The sequence below is a fragment of the Crinia signifera genome, chromosome 3, assembly GCF_055691185.1.
Source record: "Crinia signifera chromosome 3, ASM5569118v1, whole genome shotgun sequence".
NCBI lineage: Eukaryota > Metazoa > Chordata > Amphibia > Anura > Myobatrachidae > Crinia > Crinia signifera.
In genome coordinates this window covers 292,639,595-292,649,720 of record NC_139219.1, presented here as the reverse complement: position 1 = coordinate 292,649,720, position 10,126 = coordinate 292,639,595, and the positions used below count along the sequence as shown (strand labels likewise).

At 42.4% G+C, this 10,126-nt stretch overlaps 1 long non-coding RNA gene across 1 annotated transcript in view; it reads right to left on the bottom strand.

Annotated features, from left to right (window-relative positions):
- Positions 1 to 1,047: 1,047 nt before the first annotated feature.
- Positions 1,048 to 10,126, bottom strand: part of LOC146062763 (uncharacterized) — a 57,250-nt gene continuing 48,171 nt past the window's right edge. The window contains exons 2-3 of the long non-coding RNA XR_014471504.1: positions 4,759 to 4,843; positions 1,048 to 1,527 (exon numbers count right to left, since the gene is read on the bottom strand). This is a non-coding gene — a long non-coding RNA (uncharacterized LOC146062763). The remainder of the gene's footprint in view (positions 1,528 to 4,758; positions 4,844 to 10,126) is intronic.

Sequence of the window (10,126 nt, the reverse complement as noted above, 5' to 3'; positions counted from 1 at the left end):
TCCGGGCTTCCCAGACTGGGCACTGAGGCACAGCCCGGAAAATTCTCGTGATTACCACTGAAGGGGTTAATCAAGAATATTTTGTTCAATTAATCGGCTGCGCAATAGGATCAAACGTGGTGCCAAGTTTCGCCAATGCGTACATGTTTGCGATTGAGAAAACACTATTTCTGGAAAATTCATCTTTTTCAGAAAAACTTATGACCTGCTTATAAAATGGGCAGCCTCTAAAGAAGAATTTGATAACAATATGTGGAGCTACAATCATGGTCCACCGGGACAGGGGTTTTAGTGGATAATGAAAACCCCCTCTAAGTGCACCAATAAGTCCTAACATGCTAGTTCTACTGATCCAAATGTGAATATTCCACCTGGCCAAAGAACTTAGACCCTTATTCTGGTTGACTCATTCGGATGCAAATTCGCATCCTTGCGAGTCACCCTAACCCCGCCTTGCGAATGGTTAGCTGGCACCACCCATTCACACATGGGATTCGTTCGCAAGGCTTGCAAACGGATGTTTTACATGAACATCCATTCACATGCCAGTGGGAACCTCCCCCATCTTTCGATGGTCGCCGACCATTGAATGATGGTGAAGGCGCATGCATATGTAAGGGGTGTCCAGACCACCCTTACATATGCGCGTACAATTGCAGGGACTTGGGCGGGCAGCTGACATCCGGTGAAGTCAGCTGTCCGCCCCCCGCATGTGCATTAATGACACATTAGCATGTGTACGCCCAGGGTTTTCATGGGAACGCCCATGGAACGTTGGGCGTTCACATCTACTAATCGCCCAGGCCAGCACCCCACGCCCCTCTCGCAAGGCTTTTCACCGAGTTCGCACGCACCCAGCGTATGCACATGCGCAGAATTGCAGCTGCGCATGCGCAAAAAAACCGTGCGAATTCGTGCCCAAGCGAGTCAACCACAATACGGGCCTTAGCTTGGTTCCAATATACCTATTAACTATAGCGGTAGATGCCTTATTTCCATCTATGATTCTTTGGGCCTATACTATGTATTTATCTTGATCCATACATCTATATAATGCCACTTTATTGATAATTTTGCTGGCGCTACAACGACATAGTTGCGTTGCGTGAATGTCATTCTGCACTGTGCCAGAGAAAGAGTAGGGAGAGAACTGAATACAATCTCTTGCTCTTTTTTCTCTCTCTCTCTGTTATATTTTCTTTTCCTTCCTCCTTTTCTGTCTTCCCCCGGCCAGAGTTCATTATTTTTCTTTCTTGTCACTCTGTGTGATAGCTTGGACAGAAGAGCAGAGAAAGAAGCATCACAAGGCCTTAATCTGCTCTTTAATGCCTGACTTCAGAGGCACCATTTATCTTGCTAGTGCAGCAGGGGTCTCCGGCAATTTTATCTCTAATAATATATTGATGGATTAAAAGGGTCAGACCGGAGACGAGCTAGAAAAATTGCTTATTGACATCAAAATACAGTGCCCTCAACCTGATAAACATAGAGGGGGGCCGTGTATGTCCTTTCTGGGTCCTGACGGTTCTAGAGGGAAAAAAAACAAACAAAAAAAATAGTATTTTACAGCTCGGACTGGTTAGTAATAATCTGAAAAGAGCAACGCTGTAAACTGTCTGATATGTATACAAAGTCACATCCTGTGCATTTTGTGCCGCGTAGAAGCACAGTGCTACATTTGTCACACTGGGCTCAGAGTGACGCAACTATATAACATAAAGCGAAGAGACTGCAGTGCATGCAGAATGTCAGCGTGGGATTCCATCAGAATAGAATTGTTACTTAAGATTTTAGTTTTTTTAACCACCTTACACGTTTGAAAACCTGAAAGTGCGACATGGACTCAAAAAAAGTTACAAAATGTAAAGTAATAAAACATCACAGGTAAAAGTATTATTGGCAGCATCGAATCCTGCCACTAACCGTGTGCCCAATGGGAAGAGGAAGTAGCCCCCCCCCCATCTTAACAGTATTGTAGGCCCTGGGCAACGCAATGCATTTGGGGCCCGTCCACACCCATTCACAGGAAAAAATGTAAGCACAATACTGAGAGCACGCCACTCCGGTGGTCCCGTGCACATTCTTACATACAGTGAATGGTTCACATACAAAACAAATGGTTATCCTAGGGCGCTGTAATCCTCTTTCTGACAGAAAATACAATGAGTCCCAGATGGGTTGTATACTGGACTCCTCAGCGTTTGCACCTCTTCCGTCTGGTCATTCCTAATAACCACTACGAATTGACCTGGAATATGTGCCCTATGTATACGTAGCGGTTCCTTTAATCTTCTCTATCTCAGCATGCATGTAGAATGAAACCAATCATGGGACATCAATAGATGACCATTGAAAATGACACTCACCAAAATCAAGTTCCCTATGTTCACTGAAAGGTTTCTTTAATTCCGTTCCTTCTCCTCACAGGACATAGGTGACTCGTTCACTCCAGTTACTTGTATAAATTGCGAATTTATTCCAACAACAAGAAATTCCATAAAAACAGATGCTAAAACAGGAAGAGACTCCTTGGGCAAGTGGTGATCTGGGTTACCTCCCTATCCGGATGTGAGGATCCCCCAATAGCTGACACACAGCACCAGTCCACAAACCTCCTAGGTGTCCGTTTCTTCTCCAACCAACGCGTTTTGGGCTAAAAATGAGCCCTTTATCAAGGTGTGAAGGCTACATGTTCTTACCCGGTTTTTATACCGGTTCCTAATGCCACACTACTAGGGCAATCATGAAAACATGGAAATACATGTCATCTAAAAGGTATATAATGCAACATTAACACTCAAGAAATAGACATACATTATTAATAAAATCCTGATAAAAACATATACGCCACATATTAAAATTGCCCACATGTATTTACACATTTAAATCCCACATTATGGGATTATTATTATTTACTGATGTAAGTTTCGCAGGTGTCTCTTTGATTACAGTCTGTGTCATAGACCACGCTATTACCGGAAGCCGATCTCCGGACTTCCGGGTCTTTGAGACGCATGACTTCGAGGGCGTTCTGTTGCGCCCGACTTCTGGTTACTGTGGAACGCATAGGACTTCCAGTGATTGGTAGCGCTGGTGTTTACAGTCCCCACGCTAATTATTCATATAAATGGTTCCGCTGTATTCCATGCTCATGCCATACAGATGCAGACATTCGTATTGTGGGCAGAAAGGGCAGACAACAAAATGGCTGTCAACACTTTGATTGGTGGATAGGTCCAGCCATCAACCAATCAGCATGCTGACAGCTATTCAATGCCTGGATGCAGGCTGGGAGGCAGGTAGAGAATGCTGGGCTCTGATTGGTGGATAGCTCCAGCCTCCCACCCATAAGCATGCTGGTAGCTATTCGCTGTCTATCTGCAGGCTGGGAAGCAGGAAATGAATACTGCCTGGCTGCTCTGATTGTGTGTAATTCACAATTAGACAACCAGGAACATTCTCTACTGCTTCCCAAGAAGCTTAGGAGGCAGATACCCACATTCCAATCTGCCCCAGCTCAAAGCACCCTAGAATTGTGTGTGTGGGGGGGTGAGGCGGCTGGGTAGCTTCCCAATAAGCCTCTAGGTTAAGATGGCCCTGCACCTGCACAATGGATATGGCAGGTGTCGGGACTGGCATAGAAGTCGCAGTACAACTGTTCGCGTATAATCCCATGGCTTCTATGGTCTACATCTAGTGCAGTACATAGAAGGTGGCTAGGGCTGCGTGAAGCGTGAAAGGCAGGTAGTGACTTCCTATAGGAAGTCAGCTCTCTACTTATCGCAGCCTGGTCTGGCAGTCCGAGAAGGAGGAAAGACCTCCCAATGGGACTGCCTGTAGTGTCAGTGACTGACAGGTAGGACATCCAATAGTGAGTTACTGCCATTCAAAATGAAGCCAGTGCAGTCTAGGACTGCATCTGGCTCACCGGCACTGAGCTGGGTGGCAGATTTTACTTGGGGTGCAGCAGTGCATAGGTAAAACCCCCCACTGATTACTGGTCATTCTGATCAAGCGTATGTCAAGAACATGGGCAGGAAAGTCCCATCAGACCACATGAATACTGAGCCCTGCAGTGTCCTCTCAACTGTTATTGGTGCATTATTTTACATGTTGTCAGGGGTATAAACCCATTCATTAAATATGGGAAAGATTTACATTTTTAACATCTATAGACAAATACAACACAATCTCATCTAACCAGTATACAATAGAGACACAGGTGGCAGACTGGTCATAGATTTCACCAGGAATAATCAACCCTGGTATTAGTCTTTTTTCTATCAGATTGTCCATTTCTAGGGATCAGCCACTTTATTACACGAACCTCTCCTACTCCTCAACCCAACCCTGCTCCCTGCATACTGTACAAAACACCTCCCATTGGCTTATACTCCTCCAATAGGGGCACAGGTGACTGCTTTGGGGAAACACCAGCATTGACAAGAAGAAAATAGGGGATGAGGTAGGAGAAGGAATAATCAAGGATGGAAACAATTAAGGAAAAAAGAGAAATGAGGTTGGTAAAACAAGAGGTAGAAGAAGGAGGATGTAAGAGAAAATAGTAGCTAAAGGAGGAAGAACAGGGAAGGCATAAGTAACTCTGTGATAGATGCATGAAACTGAGAAAACAGTGGCAAAGTATTCCACTGGAGAAGTTGGCCATGGCAAGCAAGTAGCTGTTACCTATAATTTTATTGGATGCATTTGATGTTACTTCAAAGCTGATTGGTTGCTATGAACAACTGGCTTACTTACCCGCTCTTCACTGCTTCACATCCCCTCCATTCCCTTGCTCTCCGTTCTTAGCACATAGGATTTGAAGACTGGGCCTTGGTGGCTGCTTTATAGAGTGCAGACATGCGGCAGAAGAAGACAGAAAATTCAACTGGGTGAAGCTACTTCAGACATTTAAAATGTTTGGACAAGTGCGCAGTGTGTGTGTGTTACTTGTTTGCTCTCAGAATTGCACAGTGGACACTAGTATGCTATCTGTATTGTCAAGTGGCCATTAAAGGTCTTTATTACACACTTGTCACTTTGAGGCTCTCTATATTATATGATGGTGATCACTTGTGTTATTGCTACTCTCATTGCCCATCCTAAAGCGCTGTGCACAATGTTTTCACTGGGATGATCTCTGCATTGTATCAGTTACCATAATTCTCATAATATACTATATGGCAACCATTCCTGTTTGTAAAAGCTGATTTGAATGTCAGACCCTATCAGTGGCGGCTCCTGCTATTGGTCTGCAGTGAAAACCAGGAGGTTTCCATCACATTCGTGGGTGGTTGCGCAAGAAGGGGGGGGGGGGGGTGTGCGCATTCTGCCCACGATCTACCTCTGGAGCTCTCTGCTGGCTGTCTGTGTCTCTCCCAGTCCTCATGTGTCACATGATCACGTCTTTCCTGTCAGGAGTCACAACACCAGGCTCCATGTGTGACCTCCTCTCATGTGGAGAGCAGTTCAGCATGTAGTAGCTTCCTATTGGAAGCTGCTACTGCCCATCATACATACTCCTCCCCCACTTGGACTGCCAGTACATGGAGCGATGACAACAATAGCTTTCCAGCAGGAAGCCATTCTGTGCACATCACCAGAGCTTCAGTGCTTCCATGGGCTGCTGCCTCTGCAGTGAGCATGCCCAGACTCTAGTGAGTCACTCAGTGTGATGCAGCTGAAGGAAGGTATGCATTGTACCAGAGAGGTGCATTATTTTTATAGTATTTGAGCCTCTGTGAATAATATTTATTGAAACTATTATTTGTGTGTAGGTCTTTAATAGGAATATAATTTTCTGTACATTAATTAATATTAAAGTTATTCAAAGTGTGTGTTTTGCTCTTTACCTGTGTTCGTGTGCATATGGGTACATCATTTGTTTACAGTATATGAACAAAATCACTGGTACAGAGCAACCACAATCAAGGTTCCTTTATTGCATAGTTTAAGGTGATTTAAAGTAGATTATATGTATGTTGTGTTCCGTTTGCAACGAGCAGTACCCAGGCAATTGCAGCCCCCCTTAAGTCTAAAGGCAGGAGCCGTCACCGGACCCTATGATACTCTCTATAAAGTAACTAATACCCCTTTTACACCAAAAATCCCGGATCTGACCCGGCATTGGGATGAAGGATCCAAGCCGGGTCGGATCCGGGATTTACACCATTTACACTGCATCTCCAAGCGCCAGGACCGCGGTCATCCCCGCTGGAACCGCTGATCGCCGTGCTGGGGGCAGCCCAGCACCAAGGAAAGCTGCTGGGCTGCCCCCAGCCCCCGTACACCCCCCCAGCTGTCGTCTGGGAGGTGAATGGATGCCGCACACAGCCATCCATTAACCTCCTCCGCTGCTGTCTGCAGAGTATAGCAGACAGCAGCGCAGGCTGTCTGTGTCCCCCCCGTCCAACCTGCAGATACTGCGGTCCGCAGATTGGACGTTCCCCATTGATATAAATGGGAGCCAGGTCGGATGACCCGGCGTACCCATTTACACCGCCCTCTACTCAGGTCCTAGCTGTGTTCTACCCAGGTCAGGACCTGGGTAGAAGTCCTGTGTAAAGGAACACAGCGTGTCCCATTTACACCGTCGCTGAACCGGGTCCGACCTGCAGAAGACCCGGGGTTTTGCGACAGTGTAAAAGGGGTATAACTCATTATCTTTCTCTCTGGATTGCATTATTGTCACTAGGATGTAGCCCATGTTGTACAAATACTATCTATATTTTGTTTGATAAACACTCAAATGTTGAGTGTACTGGATATGTCTTTAGAATGCATTCTATATTTACTACTGACAGGCTGTCCATAAGATTCAGTCACTATGTTGCGCTCTGTTTTCTGGATTGCTAGTATGTTCTCTGTGTTTTGGTGTATATAATGTACATTGCTTACGAGATTTCTCTCCTGTATGGCCCACACTGGGATTTTAATGTAGTGCATACTGTATTTGACTAGAATGCACTCTTTTGGAAGCTTTCTGGATCTCTATTGGATGCTCCCTGTACTGTATGGTGATCATTTGGTTGCTCCCTGTATTGTATGGCAATCAATGGAAAAGTATCTACATTGCAAATAAGTCCAAAGGTTTCTCTCTCTATAGAATGTTTGCCACCAGGATACAGTCTTGTACCCTGAGATATTATTTGTATTGTTCAGTCTTCTCTTGCATGTTTAAAATAATCTGTCAGTAGAATTATCTCTATATTATATAGTGACACCCTATATTGCATTGTATTGCTAGAATACTCTTTGCATTGCATGACCTTCGTTTGGTTGCTCTCTGTATTGGTTGACAGTTACTACCACGTTCTCTATATTGTTTGGTGGTCATTAGGATGAACTATGTTTTGAATATCTGCCAGTAGAATACTCAACGCACTATATTAATTCTGATGCTTTATGTATTTCATTGTAGTCAATGATTTCTGCATTGTATGATGTTCACTAAAGTTTCCAGTTGTTGTTTGGCAGACACTATAATGCTCTTTCCAATGTATACTGAAGCTAAATTAGTCTCTGTTTTGCATGGTGCTAAAATAGCTTTCTGTACTATATGATGGTTACTAATATGCTTTCTATGGTGGCATCTTGTATGATCTCTGTATTGCAAGTTGGTAACTAGAATACCTTTTGTATTGTATATTGAGCAATTGGATGCTCTCTGAATTGGCATAGTGGTCTCTAGGAATTTATCTATTTATATGGCAGTCACATTAATGCTCTATGTATTATACTGGGATCACTAAGATGTGCTCTGTATTTTATGGACATCACATATATGCTTCTATGTGATATATTGGTCACTAGGCTGCTCTGTATTGAATGTCTGTCACAATCATGTTTTTATCATTGCATAGGCATTACTTGGGCATGTTCTGTACTGTATGGTGGATACTGAGATGTTCTCTCTTTTGCATGGCTGTTTAAGATGTCTCTGTAGTCCGTGGTGGTCACTAGAATGCTATCTGTATTGAATATGGTGCCAGAGTGCTTTTTGCATTGCATACCCATCAGTTAAATGTATGTCCATCACTAAGACACTGTCCTTATTGGTAGCTGGGATACTTTCTGAGTTGTATGTGGATCACTACGATAATTTGTGTTGAATATTGACCTCTAAGATAGTCTATATCAAATAGCAGTCTAAGTTATGATTGTCTTTACCTTTTGTAGAATTAATGTGTACAGTAGGTTTTAAATAGAATTGTCGTATTACCAATGTGCTTTTTGCTTTTGTTGATATTTAGTTAAATAGTTTCATCACTATGTGTTGTCTCTTAACTGTGTGTTATTGTGCATCACACATCTATCTACATAACATCCCATGTCTGAATACATTTTATTTACCAAACTTAAAGGTCAGCCTGTCTAGACTCCAGATGCAGCACTTGTTTATATGCCTTTATAAAGTAACTGCATGTGAACAAGTCTGTCACTGTGTTATTGGAGCATAACAGTGCTGTTCCACTGTTTATAACTTAGCCCAAAATAGATTGATACCTTATCATATTGACTGCTATATGTCTTCATTCAATAAAACCTATTTTGAAGGGAAAAGGGAAAAAACCTCACACTGACTTCTTATTTATTTTGTAGATGTAGAACCAACATATACAAATGATTATTAGGACACTTTTTGTCTCTCAGGCCAATAACTCAGTTGGTGGTGCTCCCCAGAGCCATAACTGTAGATATAGGAACAAAGTAGAGAAAAGATAGCTCTTTTTGTTGGGGCACTTCTTATATGTAGTAATTTATTAAAAAATATTAAACATTTTTATTTGATATACATTAAAATCCTAGACCATACTATTATATTTTTTGGGGGGTGAGATTACAGCAGATATTTATCAAGACCCCTGACCACTGCTATGTGAAACAATTTTTAGTTGTGAATAAATTATATACTTATATAAACGTATATGATATGCATAAATTATATATAAGTGTATCAGCTGGGATGTTCAATGTACTCAAGGTTTTGGATTTTGTTAAACCCTATGAGGCATTCATTACTCCCAGATGAATTAATGTGCAAGTGATACATACAATAACTTAAATACATAAAGACAATGATATACACAACAATTAAGTAATATATAAATTTTTAAAAAAATTTGGGAAAGTTTTTTGTATATAAATATATGGCGATCACTGTTGGGATACCACAATATTTATTAGTGGGATCATGTATTTATCATAATTTCTAATCTTTTTCTACACAGTTTCGGCAGATTGGCTAAAGGGAATAAGAAAAAAAGCTCACCTATTGATTTCCCCGGTTTTCCCTTGTACCCCGCCGTGTGCCTCTAGGACAGTGAACAGACTGGGGTATGGGCATAACAGTCCTAGGGATCACAATATGTATGGCAAGTGAAAACAGACTATAGGGATCTGCTGTTGGAAACCAAGATCTGTTTGTGCCCCTGATGGTTACCCAGCGCAAGGGATCGCTTATAGGCTGGGATGCAATGAGAGTCCCTTAAATGAAGAGTAAGGGACAGTTACAATATTGATATCTATATTGGACACATCATAAAATCATTAAATTATAATGCTTTGTACTGTCCATTTAAATATGAATAATTAAGCTTATTCAACAAATATCCTGTATATGTCTTTTGGTTATAATGCACTCAATTGGAGTATAAAGGACAGTTATATTCTTAATAACACTGTTTAACACATGAATACATTCCTTATGCTTAACTAGCAAAAGTTGTACACTATCCCTTTAAATATTCAAAATAGGGTGCAGCATTACATAATAAAACAGGATATTTAGCCAAGAAATTAACTGAGCCAGAAGGGAAGAAGGGATTAGCCTCCTCCCATCAGTAGCGCACGCAGGGGGGGTTTCTGAGTACCAAGAAACCCTCCCAGGAGGGAGTCTAAGGGTCATAGACTGAAAGCTGAGGGTCCCCTCTTTCCATAGGTACAAGAATTGTAAAAATCGGCCCTTGGGAACCGGAGGTATCTGACTTCAAAGCAGTGGTCCCCATCCAAGCCTGTTAATTGTTATTCCCAGTCAGATATTTCAGGTTTTGTCTGATATAGAGTTTTTCTGAGGGTATATTCCAAAAGCTGGGACTCTTCCCCTTTGAGGGATACTAGTAGCTTG